This window comes from Macaca nemestrina, chromosome 20 (assembly GCF_043159975.1).
Source record: "Macaca nemestrina isolate mMacNem1 chromosome 20, mMacNem.hap1, whole genome shotgun sequence".
Classification (NCBI taxonomy): Eukaryota; Metazoa; Chordata; class Mammalia; order Primates; family Cercopithecidae; genus Macaca; species Macaca nemestrina.
The window spans coordinates 11,247,754-11,263,897 of NC_092144.1; the positions used below are offsets into that span (position 1 = coordinate 11,247,754).

General features: G+C 40.9%; 1 protein-coding gene and 1 pseudogene across 1 annotated transcript in view; both read right to left on the reverse strand.

Annotated features, from left to right (window-relative positions):
- The window catches only part of LOC105486901 (zinc finger protein 823), a 317,208-nt gene that overhangs the window by 49,937 nt on the left and 251,127 nt on the right, over positions 1-16,144 (reverse strand). The gene's annotated exons all lie outside the window — the stretch shown is intronic.
- On the reverse strand, positions 4,996-5,425 carry LOC105470651 (mitochondrial import inner membrane translocase subunit Tim8 B pseudogene; annotated as a pseudogene).

The following is a 16,144-nucleotide window of genomic DNA, read 5'->3' on the forward strand; positions in this document are numbered from 1 at the left end:
TAATTTATTATGACCAAGTGGGATTTATCCCAGGGATGCAAGGATAGTTTAACATATGCAAATCAATCAATGTGATACATCATATCAACAGAAAGAAGGACAAAAACTATATGATCATTTTAATAATGCTGAAAATGCATTTTATAAAATTCGGCATCCGTTTATGATAAAAAAAACCTTCAAAAAAACTAAGTATACAAAGAACATACCTCAATATAATAAGAAGCCGTATATGACGGACCCACAACTAGAATACCGAATGGAGAAAAACAGCCTTAAAATCTGGAACAGGACAAAGATGCCCACTGTCACAACTGTTATTCAACATAGTACTTGAAGTCCTAGTGGGAGCAATCAGACAAGAGAAAGAAATAAAGGGCATCCAAACTGGAAAGAAAGAAGTCAAATTATTCTTCTTTGCAGATTACATGATCGTATATTTGGGAAAAACCTAAAGACTTCACAAAAAACTTAGAACCAATAAATTCAGTAAAGTTGCAGGGTACTAAATCAACATGCAAAAATCAGTAGCATTCTCTTCAGGATCACTGAGAGAAAAAAAATAAAAATTAAAATAAAAGCCAACAATCAATAGCATTTCTATATGCTAACAGTGAACAATCTGAAAAAGAAATCAAGAAAGTCCTGTTTATAATAGCTACAAATAAAATGAAATACCTAGGAATTAATTTAACCTAAGAAGTAAGTGAAAGATCTCTACAATGAAAACCATAAACCTTTGATGCAAGAAATTGAAAAGGACAAAAAATGGAAACATATTCCATGTTCATGGATTGGAAGAATAAATATGGTTAAAAATGTGCCTACTACCAAAAGCAACCTACAGATTAAAAGAAATTCCTATCAAAATACCAAGGACATTCTTCACAGAAATAGAAAAAATAATCCTGAAATTTATATGGAACCACAAAACAGCTGGAATAGCCAATACTATCCTGATCAAAAAGAACAAAACTGGAGGAATCACATTACTTGACTTCAGATTATACTACAGAGCTATAGTAACCAGAACAGCATGGTGCTGGCATAAAAACAGATAAATAGACCACTGGAACAGAATAAAGAACCTAGAAATAAATCTATACATTTACAGTGAACTCATTTTTGACAAAAGTGCCAAGAATGTTTATTGGGCAAAGGACGGTCTTGAGGAAAGGACAATCTTTTTAGTAAATGGTGCTGGGAAAACTGAATATTCATATGCAGGAAAAAGAACCTAGACCCCTATCTCTCACCATATACAAAAATCAAATCAAAATGATTAAAGATTTAAACCCAAGACCTCAAACTATGAAACTACTGAAATAAAACATTGAGAAATGTCTCCAGGACATTGCAGTAGGCAAAGATTTTCTTAGGTAATACCCCACAAGCATAGGCAACAAAAGCAAAAATGGACAAATGGGATCACAAGAAGTTAAAAAGGAAACAATCAACACAGTAAAGGAAACTGTCAACAAAGAGACAACCCATAGAATGTGAGAAAACATTTGCAAACTATCCATCTGACAATTGATTAATATCCAGGATATATAAGGAGTTCAAACAACTCTATAGAAAAAAAATCTAATAATCTGATTTTAAAATGGGCAAAAGATCTGAATAGACATTTCTTAAAAGAAGACATACAAATGGCAAACAGACATATAAAAAAGTGCTCAACATCACTGATCATCAGAGAAATGCAAATCAAAACTACAAGGAAATATCACCTTACCTCAATTAAAATAGCTTTTACACAAAAGATAGGCAGTAACAAATGCTGGTGAGGATATAGGGAAAAAGGAACCCTTGTACACCGTTAGTGGGAATGTAAATTATTACAACCACTATGGAGAATAGTTTGGAAGTTTCTCATAAAACTAGAAATAGAGCTGCCATACAATCCAGCAATCCCACAGCTGGGTGGGATTGGAAATCAGTATATCAAAGAGAAGGAAAGGAAATCAATGTATCAAAGAGATATCTGCACTCCCATATTTATTTATTACAATAGCAAACACATGGAATTAATCTGAGTGTCCATCAATGATGATTGGATAAAGAAAATATGTTATATATACACAATAGAATACTATTCAGCCACAAAAAGAATGAATTATGTCATTTGCAACAATATGGATGTAACTGAAGGTCATTATGTTAAGTGAAATAAGCCAAGTGCAGAAAGACAAACTTCACATGTTCTCACTTATTTGTGGGAGCTAAAAATTGCGACAATTGAACTCATTGAGATAAAGAGTAGAAGAATGATTATCAAAGGCTGAGAAGGGTATAGGGGGTGGGGAATGGGAATGGTTAATGGGTACAAAAAAAAAAGAGCAAAATGAGTAAGACCTAGTATTTGTTAGCACAACAGGGTAACTATAGTAAAAAATAATTTAGTTCTACATTTTAAAATAACTAAAAGTATAATTGGATTGTTTGTAACACAAAGGGTAAATACTTGAGGTGATGACCCCATTTACCCTGATGTGATTATTATGCACTGCATGACTCTTTCAAAATATCTCATGTAACCTATAAATATATACACTTACTATGTACCCACAAAATTAAAAATAAAACAAGAAAGGAAGAGAAAATATTTTAAATTTTATTCATATAAATTTATGTAAGGCCAGGCATGGTGGCTCACCCCTGTAATCCTAGCAGTTTGGGAGGCCAAGGTGGGTGGATTGCCTGAGCTCAGGAGTTCGAGATCAGCCTGGGCAACACGGTGAAACCCTGTCTCTACTAAAATAAAAAAAATTAGCCAGGTGTGGCGCCTGTAGTCCCAGCTACTTGGGAGGCTGAGGCAGGAGACTCGCTTGAACCCGGGCAGCAGAGGTTGCAGTGAGTCGAGACCGCGCAACTGCACTCCAGCCTGGGCAATAGAGCCAGACTCCATCTCCAAAAAAAAAAAAAAATGTGTAGTACTAGTGTAATTTTGTAACATGGATATATTTGCATAGTGGTGAAGATAGGGCTTTTAGTGTATTCATCACTGGGAAAAAGTACATTGTATTCATTAAGTAATTTCTCTGTCCCCTCCCTTCCCACTCCCCACCCTTCTAATTCTCCACTGTCTATTATTTCACACTCTATGTTTATGTGTACACATTACTTAGCTCCCACTTACATGTGAGAACATGCGGTATTTGTCTTTCTGTGTCTGAGTTGTTTCACTTAAGATTGGGCCTCCACTTCTATTCATGTTGCTGCAAAAGATAGAATTTTATTCTTTTTATGGCTGAATAGTATTCTATTGTGTATATATAACACATTTTCTTTATCCAGTCATCTATTCATGGACACTTAGGTTGATTCCATATGTTTGCTATTGTGAATAGTGCTGTGATAAACATACAAGTATAGGTATGTTTTTGAAATAATGATTTCTTGTTTTTTGGGTAGATACCCAATAGTGGGATTGCCAGATCAAAGGGTAGTTCTGTTTTTAGTTCTTTGAGAAATCTCTATACTGTTTTCCATAAAGATTGTACTAATTTACATCCCACCAACAGCATATAAACATTCCCTTTTCTCTGCATCCTCACCAACATCTGTTATTTTTTTCCCTCTTTTTAATTATAGTCATTCTGACTGGTGTAAGATGATATCTCATTTTGGCTTTAATTTGCGTTTCTCTGATGATTAGGGATGCTGAGCATGTTTTCATATGCTTGTTAACTATTTGTATATCTTCTTTTGAAAAATGTCAGCTGGGCATGGTGGCTCACGCCTGTATTACCCACACTTTGGGAGGCCAAGGCAGGAGAATTGCTTGAGGCCAGGAGTTTGGGACTAGCCTGGGCAACATAGTGAGACTCTGTCTCTCTCTCTCTCTCTCTCTCTCTCTCTCCTTCTTTTTTCGAGATAAAGTCTCACTCTGTTGCCCAGGCTGGAGTGCAGTGGAAGGATCCCAGCTCACTGCAACCTCCGGCTCCTGGGTTCAAGCGATTCTCCTGCCTCAGCCTCCTGAGTAGCTGCGCTTACAGGCGCATGCCATCATGCCTGGCTAATTTTTGTATTTTTAGTAGAGACGGGGTTTCACCATGTTGGTCAGGCTTTACTCAAACTCCTGACCTCATGATCTGCCTACCTCAACCTCCCAAATTGCTGGGATTACAGGCGTGAGCCACCACACGCGGCCCAACCATGTCTCTTAAAAAAAAAAAAATTAACTGGGTGTCATGACATGTGCCTGTAATCCCAGCTACTCAGAAGGCTGAGGCAGGTGGATCTCTTGAGCCCAGGAATTTGAGTGGCTAATATTGTATCACTGAATTCTAGCTTGGGTGACAGAATGAGACACTGTCTCTGAAAAAAGAAAAGAAAAAGAGAAAGAGAAAGAAAGAAAGATAAAAAGGAAAGGAAAAGAAGGAGGAAGGAAGGAAGGGGGAGGGAGGGAGAAAAGAAAGGAAGGAAAAATGTCTATTTATGTCCTTAGACCACTTTTTACCTTTTTTTTTTTTTTTTTTTTTCTTTTTTTGAGACAGACTCTCACCCAGGCTGGAGTGCAATGGCGTGATCTCAGCTCACTGCAACCTCTGTCTCCCAGGTTCAAGTGATTCCCCTGCCTCAGCCTCTTGAGTAGCTGGGATTACAGGCACCTGCCACCACACCCGGTTGAGTTTTGTATTTTTGGTAGAGATGGGGTTTTACCATGTTGGCCAGACTGGTCTCGAACTCCTGACTTCAGGTGATCCACCTACCTCAGCCTCTCAAAGTGCTGGGATTACAGGTGTGAGCCACTATGCTCAGCCTTTACCTTTTCTTAATGGTGTTGTTTTTGTTGTTGTTGAGTTGTTTTGAGTTCCTTGTGTATTCTGGATATTAGTATTTTGTTAATGTATAGTTTGCAGTTAATTTCTCCCATTCTTCAGGTTGTTTGTTCACTTTATTGATTATTTATTTTGCTGTGCAGAAGCTTTTCCATTTACTTAAGTCACATTTGTCTATTTTGTTATTGTTGCCTGTGCTTTTGAGATCTTTTTTTTTTTTTTTTTTTGAACATTTCATCTTTTACTTTTTAGCACCAACAGACTTGATAACAGCCTGATGCTGATCTGACAGTGGGTTGACAGCCTTCCCCCACAGACCCTTAAGTCTGCTTAGTAACAAGTCCTTTGCTTCTGTCATTCTCCTGGGGGATGGCCTACTGCCCTCCTTTCTGTACAATCTGGGCAAACCGACTGGTGATGGCAAGAGCGGTGTCAATGAATCGGTCTACACAGCTGGAGAGACAATTTTCAGTGCGAGAGTCTAGGCGATTCCCTGGCTTCTCCACACATTTATCCCAACATAACTCAATGATGTGATGCACCTGTGCAGTAAATTGCGCCTTCTGCTGTTCGGCGGCCACCAGGCGCTGCAACTCAGCTTCATCAGCTTCACCCAGCTCCGCCATTGTTCGCCTCAGGCTCGCTTTTGAGATCTTAATCAGGCATTTTTTGCCTAGACCAATGTCCAGAAGAGAGTTCCTTAGATTTCCTTCTAGTATTTGTATAGTTTTGGGATTTACATTTAAGTACATTTTGAATTGACTTTGTATATGGAGAGAGATCAGGACCCAGCTTCATTCTTTTCCGTATGGCAATCCAGTGTTCCCAGCACCGTTTATTGAAACGGGTGTCCTTACCCCAATGCATGTTCCTGTTGACTTTGTAAAAAACCAGTTGGATGTAAATATGTGGATTTAGTTCTAGGTTCTCTATTCTGTTTCATTTATCTCTGTGTACGTTTTTATGCCAGGACCATGCTGATTTGATTGCAATAACCTTGTAGTATAACTTGAAGTTAGGTAATGTGTTGTTGTCAGAGGCATTCAAACCAGAGTGACTCCATTTTGAAGGCTAGGAAATTGAGGCTGGGAATTGCTGGTCCTCATTCCCAGAAAGTTAGGCATACCTAGCCTCTAGACGTTTAGTTAAGGGAACAAATTAATAATGTTTATTAAACAGACCCGGACTTTGTAGTGTCCAGATATCCCAATATCTGGAGAACAAAGGCATTTCTAATTTTGCTTTAAAGATGTTAATATCTGCCGGGCGCGGTGGCTCAAGCCTGTAATCCCAGCACTTTGGGAGGCCGAGACGGGCGGATCACGAGGTCAGCAGATCGAGACCATCCTGGCTAACACGGTGAAACCCCGTCTCTACTAAAAAATACAAAAAAAACAAAAAAACAAAAAAAACTAGCCAGGCGAGGTGGGCGCCTGTAGTCCCAGCTACTCGGGAGGCTGAGGCAGGAGAATGGCGTAAACCCGGGAGGCGGAGCTTGCAGTGAGCTGAGATCCCGCCACTGCACTCCAGCCTGGGCTACAGAGCTAGACTCCGTCTCAAAAAAAAAAAAAATAATAATAATAATAATAATATCGATTCTTGCAAAATATAGTAATTAAGAAAATTAATCTTTTATTACGAACCCTTGTAGCACAGCACATCTCCCCATATATACAAGCATTGTACCTAGGGTGGATACGTTCCTTCTCTTACTTACAGAAACGTCCGCCTCTTTCTATGGAGTAGCTGTTTTTTCACCACTTTACTTTCTTAATAAACTTGCTTTGACTTTCCACTGCAGACACGCCTTGAACTCTTTCTTGCAGGAAATTAAAAAACCCTCTCTTGGGGTCTGGATTGGGACCCCTGTCCTATAACATTGCCTCCAACTTTGTTCTTTTTGTTTAGGATTGCTTTGGTTATTCGGGCTCTTTTTTGGTTCAGTATGAATTTTAGGATTGTTTTTCCTAATTATGTGAAAACTAACATTGGTATTTTGATAAGGATTGCATTGACTCTGCAGATTGCTTTGGGAAGTACAGTCATTTTAATGATATTAATTCTCTCTGAATAATTAATGAAATTAATTCTTCTGATATTAGTTCTTTCCATCAGCATGAAATGTTTTTTCCATTTGTTTGTATCATCTACAATTCCTTAATCGGTGTTTTATAGATTTTTTTTCTTTTTGTAGAGGCCTTTCACCTCCTTGGTGCAATATATTCCTAGGTGGGGCGGGGGTGTTATTTGGTCGCTGTCGTAAGTGGTTTTGCTTTCTCGATTTGGTTCTCAGATAGATTGTTATTGGTGTGTAGAAACACTGCTGACTTTTGTACATTGACTTTGTATCCTGAAACTCCTGAATTCATTTATCTAATCTAAGAGATTTTTGGTGGAGTCTTAAGGATTTTCTAGGCCGGGCGCGGTGGCTCACGCCTGTAATCCCAGCACTTTGGGAGGCCGAGGCGGGCGGATCACAAGGTCAGGAGATCGAGACCACGGTGAAACCCCGTCTCTACTAAAAATACAAAAAATTAGCCGGGCGCGGTTGTGGGCGCCTGTAGTCCCAGCTACTCGGGAGGCTGAGGCAGGAGAATGGCGTGAACCCGGGAGGCGGAGCTTGCAGTGAGCCGAGATCGCGCCACTGCACTCCAGCCTGGGCGACAGAGCGAGACTCTGTCTCAAAAAAAAAAAAAAAAAAAAAAAAAAAAAAAGGATTTTCTAGATGTAAGATTATATATCACTGAACAGGAATAATTTTATTTCCTCTTTTCCAATTTGCATGTCTTTTATTTCTTTCTCTTGCCTGATTGCTCTGACCAGGACTTCCAGTACTAGGGTTGAATAAGAGTGGTGAAAGTAGGCATCCTTATCTTGTTCTACTTTTTATCTTTCAACTATTTCCCCATGCAGTATGATGTTGGCTGTGTGTTTATCATGTGTGGCTCTTGTTATTTTGAGAAATGTTCATTTTACACCTAGTTTTTTGAATTTTTATCATGAAGGATGCTGAATGTTATCAAGTGTTTTCTAAATCTGTTGAGATGATCATATGGTTTTTATACTTCATTCTGTTTTTGTGATGCGTTACATATATTAACTTATGTATGTTGGACCATTTTTGCATTCCTGGTATAAAACCTAGTTTATCATGCTGTATTATCTTTTTAAGTGCTGTTGGATTCAGTTTGCTAGGGTTTTGTTGAGGATTTTCACATTTGTGTTCATCAGGGATATTGGTCTGCAGTTTTGTTGTTGTGTCCTTGTCTATTTTTGGTATTAGGATGATACTGGCCTCATAGAATGACTTAGGGAGATTTCCCTCCTCTGTGATTTTTAGGAACAGTTTCAGGAGTATTAGTATAGTTCTTTTTGTATGTTTTGTAGGATTTTTTCCTTGTTAATTTTTAAATTTTTATTTTTTTGCTTAGAGATGGGGTCTTGTTATGTTGGCCAGCGTGGTCTCAAACTCCTGACCTCAAGCAATCCTCCTGTCTCAGGCTCCACAGTGCTATGACTGCAGGCATGAGCCACCACATCTGGCCTGTTTGGTAGGATTTAGGTATAAATCCATCTGGCCCAGAGCTTTCATTTTTGGGAAATTTTTTATGGCTGATTTAATATTGCTGCTTATTATTGGTCTACTCAGGATACCTGTTTCTTCCTGTTTCAATCTTGGAAGGTTATATGTTTCAAAAAAAAAAAACCTATAGGTTGTCTAGGTTGTGAGTGTATAGTTCTTAGTCTCTGAAGGTATTTCTGTGGTATTGGTGTAATGTCTTCTTTTTCATTTCTGGTTTTGTTCCTTTGAATCTTCTTTTTTTCTTGGTTCATCTAGCCAGAAGTTTATTACTTTTGTTGATATTTTCAAAGAACCAACTTTTTGTTTTGTTGATCATTTATGTGTTTTTTAGTCTTGGTTTTGTTTAATACTGCTTTGATCTTTGTTATTTCTTTTTTTTTTTTTTTCCTGCTAACTTTGGATTTGTTTCATTCTTGTTTTCCTAGTTCCATGGGGGTACCATGTTAGGTTGTTAATTTGTGATCTTTCTAGTTTTTTGACATAGGCATATAATTCTATAAACTTCCCTCTTAGCATGACTTTTCCTATATCCCAGAGGTTTTGATATGTTGTGTTGCCATTTTTGTTCGTGTCAAACACAATTTTTATTTTCTGTTTTTATTTTTTCTTTGACTCAGAGATCATTCAGGAGCACATTGTTTAATTTCCATGCATTTATATAGTTTTCAAAGTTCCTCTTGGTATTGATTTTTAGTTTTATTCAGCGGTCAGAGAAGATGCTTGAAATGATTTTGACTTTAAAATTTGTCAAGACTAGTTTTGTGGCCTAACATATGGTCTATCTTGGAGAATGTTTCATGTACTTATGAGAAGAACGTATATTCTGAAATCGTTGGGTTCTGTAAATGTCTGTTAGCTTCATTTGGTCCAAAGTCCAACTTAAGTCCAATTTTTTTGTTGATTGTCTGTCTTGATGATATATCAAGATGTATCAGTAGGCCGGGCGCGGTGGCTCATGCCTGTAATCCTAGCACTTTAGGAGGCCGAGGCGGGCAGATCACAAGGTCAGGAGATCGAGACCATCCTGGCTAACACGGTGAAACCCTGTCTCTACTAAAAATACAAAAAATTAGCCGGGCGTGGTGGAGGGTGCCTGTAATCCCAGCTACTCGGGAGGCTGAGGCAGGAGAATGGCGTGAACCCGGGAGATGGAGGTTGCAGTGAGCTGAGATCGCGCCACTGCACCCCAGCCTGGGCGATAGAGCAAGACTCCGTCTCAAAAAAAAAAAAAAAAAAAAAAAAGATGTATCAGTAATCCCAACACTTTGGGAGGCCAAGATGGGTGGATCACTTAAGGTCAGGAGTTCGAGCACAGCCTGGCCAACATGGTGAAATCCCATCTCTACCAAAAATACAAAAATTAGCTAGGCATGGTGGCAGGCGCCTGTAATCCCAGCTACTTGGGAGGCTGAGGCATGATAATCACTTGAACCTGGGAGGCGGAGGTTGCAGTGCACCGAGATCTCGCCACTGCACCCTAGCCTGGGTGATAAGTGACATTCAGTCTCAAAAAACAAAACAAAATAAAACAAAAAAACAACAACAAAAAAATCAAATTCTGATTCAATTCAGAAATCATTAAGCATAAAGTTATATTTAAAGCATTGGGCTGGAATTTCAGGGGCATGGAGGAGACACAGGTCTTTTAGGGAGTTTAGAATGAGAGAGGAAGAATATACATTTACAAATAATAATAATAATTATTATTATTATTATTTTTTTTTTTTTGGAGACAGAGTCTCGCTCTGTCGCCCAGGCTGGAGTGCAGTGGTCGGATCTCAGCTCACTGCAAGCTCCGCCTCCCGGGTCTACGCCATTCTCCTGCCTCAGCCTCCCGAGTAGCTGGGACTACAGGCGCCCGCCACCTCGCCCGGCTAGTTTTTTGTATTTTTTAGTAGAGACGGGGTTTCACTGTGTTAGCCAGGATGGTCTCGATCTCCTGACCTCGTGATCCGCCCGTCTCGGCCTCCCAAAGTGCTGGGATTACAGTCTTGAGCCACCGCGCCCGGCCTACAAATAATTATAATTAAAGACAACGTGCCACCAGGCATGGTTGCTCATGCCTGTAATCCCAGCACTTTGGGAGGCCGAGGCGGGCAGATTACTTGAGGTCAGAAGTTCAAGACCAGTCTGGCCAACATGGTGAAACCCCTTTCTACTAAAATACAAAAATTAGCTGGGCATGGTGTCATGCACCAGTAATCCCAGCTACTCTGGAGGCTGAGGCAGAAGAATCCCTTGAGCCTGGGAGGCAGAGTTGCAGTGAGCCGAGATTGCACCACTGCACTCCAGCCTGGGTGACAGAACGAGACTCTATTTCAAAATAATAATAATAAAGACAGTATGTGAGGAAAGGGCAATAACAGTGCTCCAGCAAAAAGTTACAGAGATACAAAGATGAAACTAATTCTGGAGATAGTTGACTGGAAAAAGTGAGGTAAGAAAGGCTTCAAGAAGGAGAATAAATTTTTTGTTAGATTGAAGGCAGAGTTGAATTTGAGAGTTGAATGCTTGAGTAGCAAGGAAGGGCATTCTACCGAAGAGAATAGGAACAAAATGAAAATGTAGAGACTGAAAAATGTAGGGTTAAGTTGGAGAAAAGGCTGTAAGGAGATATTAATAGAGTGAGAAGTGAAGAATAAGTCTAAAGAAACCCAGGTTTGGTTAAGTCATACAGGATCTTGGATGCTGGCCTATGTAGGTAATGAGAGCCATTAAACATCTTTCAGCGAGAAGTAAAATAATTAGAATTGTAACTTTAAAAGTCTTTGGGTTAGGCATAGTGCCTCACATCTACCACCCAGCCCTTTGGGAGGCCAAGATGGGAGGATTGCTTGAGTCTAGGAGTTTAAGACCAACCTGGGCAACATAGTGAGACCTGGCCTCTACAAAAAATAAATAATTAGCAAGTCTTGGTGGCATGTGGCTGTAGTCCCAGCTACTCAGGAGGCTGAGGTGGGAGGATTGTTTGAGCCCAGAAGGTCAAAGCTGCAGTGAGCCATGATTATGCCATTGCACTTAGCCTGTCTTTAAAAAAACAAAAAAAAAGTATTCATCGGGTTTCTTTGTTACCTCCTCTTATAGAACCAAATTCTTTTCTTTCAGAGCATTCAGTTTATAATCATACATTCATTGGTTGCCTTTCCCACTAGACTACAAATCCCAACAGAACAGCAACCATGACTGGCCTGACACATAAGTGTTCAATAAATATTAGCTAAGAATAAATAAAAATTATAATAATGTAGCAGCAGTATATATTATAGCATGGAATACAGAAAGTAGCATTAACTATGAGGTTATTGCACCATATGGAAGATGATGACCTGAACTACATCATAAAAAACGAGGCTTAGGCCGGGCATGGTGGTTCATGCCTGTAATCCCAGCACTTTGGGAGGCCGAGGTAGGCAGATTGCCTGAGCTCAAGAGTTCAAGACCACTGTAGGCAACATGGTGAAACCCCGTCTCTGCTGAAATACAAAAAATTAGCCAGGCACTGTGGTGCCTGCCTGTAGTCCCAGCTACTTGGGAGGCTGAGGCATGAGAATCACTTGAGCCCTGGAAGTGGGCACTGAGTGGAGATCACACCACTGCACTCCAGCTTGGGCTACAGAGTGAAACTCCTTCTTAAAAAAAACGAAAAACAAAAACAAACAAACAAACAAAACGGTGCTTAAATGTCAAGATATACAATTTAGTGAATGATTACATGAGGTGGTAAGGAAGAAAGAAGAATAAAATATGAGTCCAGAGTTTTGAGCCCACAGCAACTAAAGAAGAGTAATTCTTAGGAGAGAAAAAGGTAGGAAGGCTTCAGAAATTATGGAAGTACATTTTAATGCAGATGTCAGGCCAGGTGCAGTGGCTCAAGCCTGTAATCCCAGCACTTTGGGAGGCCAAGGCAGGTGGATCACGAGGTCAGGAGTTCGAGATCAGCCTGGCCAACATGGGTGAAACCCCATCTCTACTAAAAATGCAAAAAATTAGCTGGGTGTGGTGGCACGCAACTGTAGTCCCAGCTACTGGGGAGGCTGAGACAGAAGAATCGCTTGAACCAGGGAGGCAGAGGTTGCAGTGAGCCAAGATTGCGCCACTGCACTCAAGCCTGGCAACAGAGCAAGACTCTGTCAAAAAAAGATTAAAAAAAAAAAAGCAGATATCAAATATAAAAAAATTCCAGGCCAGGCATAGTGGCTCATACCTATAATTCCAGCACTTTGGGAGGCTGAGATGGGAGGGTCACTTGAGGCCAGGAGATCAAGTTTACAGTGAGCTGTGATCATACCACCGCACTCTAGCTTGGACAACAAAGTGAGACCTTGTCTCTAAAAGAAAGAAAGAAAATAACTTCACTTCCGTGTATACTTTTTGGATTCATATACCTCATAATCTTCACAATTCCATTTCTGTTCTTGTACTTCCATTTCTGTTAGCCGTCTTTAGGATTTTGCTCTAGGAGCATCAGTTCCAGAAAAAAAAAAAACTAAATCCTGGGATTCACTGAAAATTTCAGCATCTGTAACTGAAGTTTATAAGGTATATTCTTGAATATCCACTTAGGCTCACATGAATGAAAGTTCATCCCAACCAGACTCAAACTGCCTAGGAATGTTGCTAGGACTATTGCTGGTAACATACCAAAAGCCCATTGGCTGTACTTTTTTGTAAGTAGTGTAAGATACAATAAATCTTTCTGAGTTTCTCTTCATAGAGTTTAGCCTGTTAACTTCCTTATCCTTTGTTCTCAAACTCAACTTTCTTGTTCTTCCTTGCCCCTAGTTACCATAAACAGCCTACTCCCTTCCCGTCAGCTCTAATCAATAACTCACATCTGTTCCCTTGGTTACCTGTACCCATTATTCCCCTGAAACTGCGTGTCTCACACGCTCCACCTCTGTACCTCACATCCCCCTCCCCTTCTGTATTTAGGAAAATATGTACAAGTAGCCAATTGGGTCAGCTCAGATTGTGCAGTCCTACCCCAGCCCATGTGGGAGTAACACAGAGGCAGGGACTGCGTTAAGGATAAAACCCCCCTGGTCTCCTTTATTTTCTGTACACTTGTGATCTTAATTGACGCGAGTGACACCATAATAATAAGGCAAAAATAAATTGCCTTGCTGAGAGGGTTAAACTTTTGCCTGCATGCTGGTTTTACTTTGCAGCACCGAGTATTTATTCCTGGAGCATTTTATATCCAACAGTAGGATAGAAGACACATTGCTGCCTTCCTCTACAAATACTGAACTACAGTCTAAGAAACTATAGGCACCAGAATGCAATGCAGCACCAGCATGCATGTCTAATTGCAGGATCTGAATTTCATTCTGTGGTTTGGTTTCCAAAGATTTCACAACACCTACTATGGCCAAGTTCCAATCCATTTCCCTATACTCCACTTGACACTGTCTCACTACTATCTCACTACCTGCAAAAACAACTGTTTTTAATAGAAACCTTTCAAAAATCTGACATTCTGGTGGAGCACTTCCCAAAATAAGCTTTAGATTGGCCAGGCGCGGTGGCTCACGCCTATAATCCCAGCACTTTGGGAGACCGAGGCGGGCGGATCACGAGGTCAGGAGATCGAGACCATCCTGGCTAACATAGTGAAACCCCATCTCTACTAAAAATATGAAAAAATTAGCCGGGTGTAGTGGCAGGCTCCTGTAGTCCCAGCTACTTGGGAGGCTGAGGCAGGAGAATGGTGTGAACCCGGGAGGCAGAGCTTGCAGTGAGTGGAGATAGCGCCACTGCACTCCAGCCTGGGCGACAGAGCGAGACTGTCTCAAAAAAAAAAAAAACTTTGGATTACCTGAAAATTAGTAATGTGTGACAATTGACTGGGAAGAAAAGCAAAGCACTCCCAGGATTTTTTTTTTTTTTTTTTTTTTTTTAAGAAATGGGGTATTGCTCTGTTGCCCAGGTTGAAGCACAGTGGCGAGATCATAGGTCACTGAAGCCTTGAACTCCTGGGCTCAAGATCTTCCCACCTCAGCCTCCCAAGTAGCTGGGACTACAGGTTCAGGACACCATGCACTGTTAAGTTTTAAATTTTTATTAGAGAGGAGGTCTGGCTGTGTTGCCCAGGATGATGAACTCATGGGCTCAAGCAATCCTCACACTTCAACCTCCAAAAGTGTTGGGATTATAGGCGTGAGCCACTGCACCCTGCCTGGAAGTCTTTTAATTCACTTCAATTATCTTAGAATTTTCCTTCTCCACTTTATACATAAACACAGTGGAAATGAGGGTGTTTGTCTCAGGTAACTGATCAAGGAGGTGAGTAACCTGCAGGGAGAAGCAGAGCCTAAGGCCAGTGAATCCCCGCTGAGGCCAATCCGGAGCCTGCAAAGGGAGGTAAAGGGAGCTCCCCTGGGTGTTTCCTGGGCAGCCTGCCCTCCACTGCGGGTGGCCTCCAGCTGCCCAGAACAACCGCAGAAGGAATGTGGATCCTAAGAAGCTACAGAGCCCTGGAAAGCAGGAGACTCACATGCAGATGCACTTTGTGTAGGGGGTTGAGGGGGAGGTTCTGTCCTTTCTGGGGTTGTACCTAGAGCCTAGGGATGTTTTGTGGGGGCAGTGTTTGCTTTTTACATGCAAAGTGTCCCGGCGGCAGACTGTAATTTGTACATACAAAGGCAATCTGTGAAGGTCAGGTTCAGTAAGACTTGTCTGACATTGAAATGAGACCACCACTTCCCCTGCTGTCTTTCCCAGCTTCTCCTCTATCTTCTCTTTCCTAGTTTATAAGACAGGAAGAAAAGGAGAAAGCAAAAAGTTGAAAAGAAACAGAAGTGAAATAAATAGACGACCTTGGTGCCACCACCCGGCCCTGGTGGTTAAAATAATAATAATAATAATATTAACCCTTGACCAAAACTACTTGTGTTATCTGTAAATTCCAGACATTGTATGAGAAAGCACTGTAAAACTTTCTGTTCTGTAAGCTGATGCATGTAGCCCCCAGTCACGTTCCTCACGCTTGCTTGATCTATTATGACCCTTTCACGTAGACCCTTTAGAATTGTAAGCCCTTAAAAAGGCTAGGAATTTCTTTTTTGGGGAGCACGGCTCTTAAGATGTGAGTCTACTGATGCTCCCGGCCGATTAAAAACCTCTTCCTTCTTTAATCCTGTGTCTGAGGAGTTTTGTCTGTGGCTCGTCCTGCTACATTTCTTGGTTCCTTGACCAGGAAGCGAAGTGATTAACAGACGGTCGAGGCAGCCCCTTAGGTGGCTTAGGCCTGCCCTGTGGAGCATCCCTCCAGCCAGCTTGTGCGACACGGATCCTGGGAGCACTCCCTGATAGGCAATTGCCCCGGTGGAACGCCTCATCAGAGCAGTGCACAGCAGGCCCCCACGGAGGATCAACGCAGTGGCTGAAAACCGGGAAGGAACTGGCACTTTAAGTCCAGACATTTGAAACTTGGTAGGACTGATCTTTGGAACTTGCCCACTCCATTTCAGCGGAAGCGTGGCCTGATCACCCACGGCGTGCCTGTACCGCCACTTTGGTTTTTGTTTTTGACTTAACTTGAATTGCTTGATACTTTGGTTTTGGTTTTGACCTTGCTTAAATTTCTGGATACTCTGATTTTGGTTTTGATTCTGGTTTGGTGTAAACTGAAAAAGTGTGTGTGTGCCCTTTTTACCCCTTCTTTGTTTTGTGGTGTGCGTGTAGTGTAAGCATGGTGTTTTTTCTCGAGGAAACATAGGTCAGACACAAAATAAGCCCACTCCACTAGGAACTATGTTAAAAAATTTTAAGA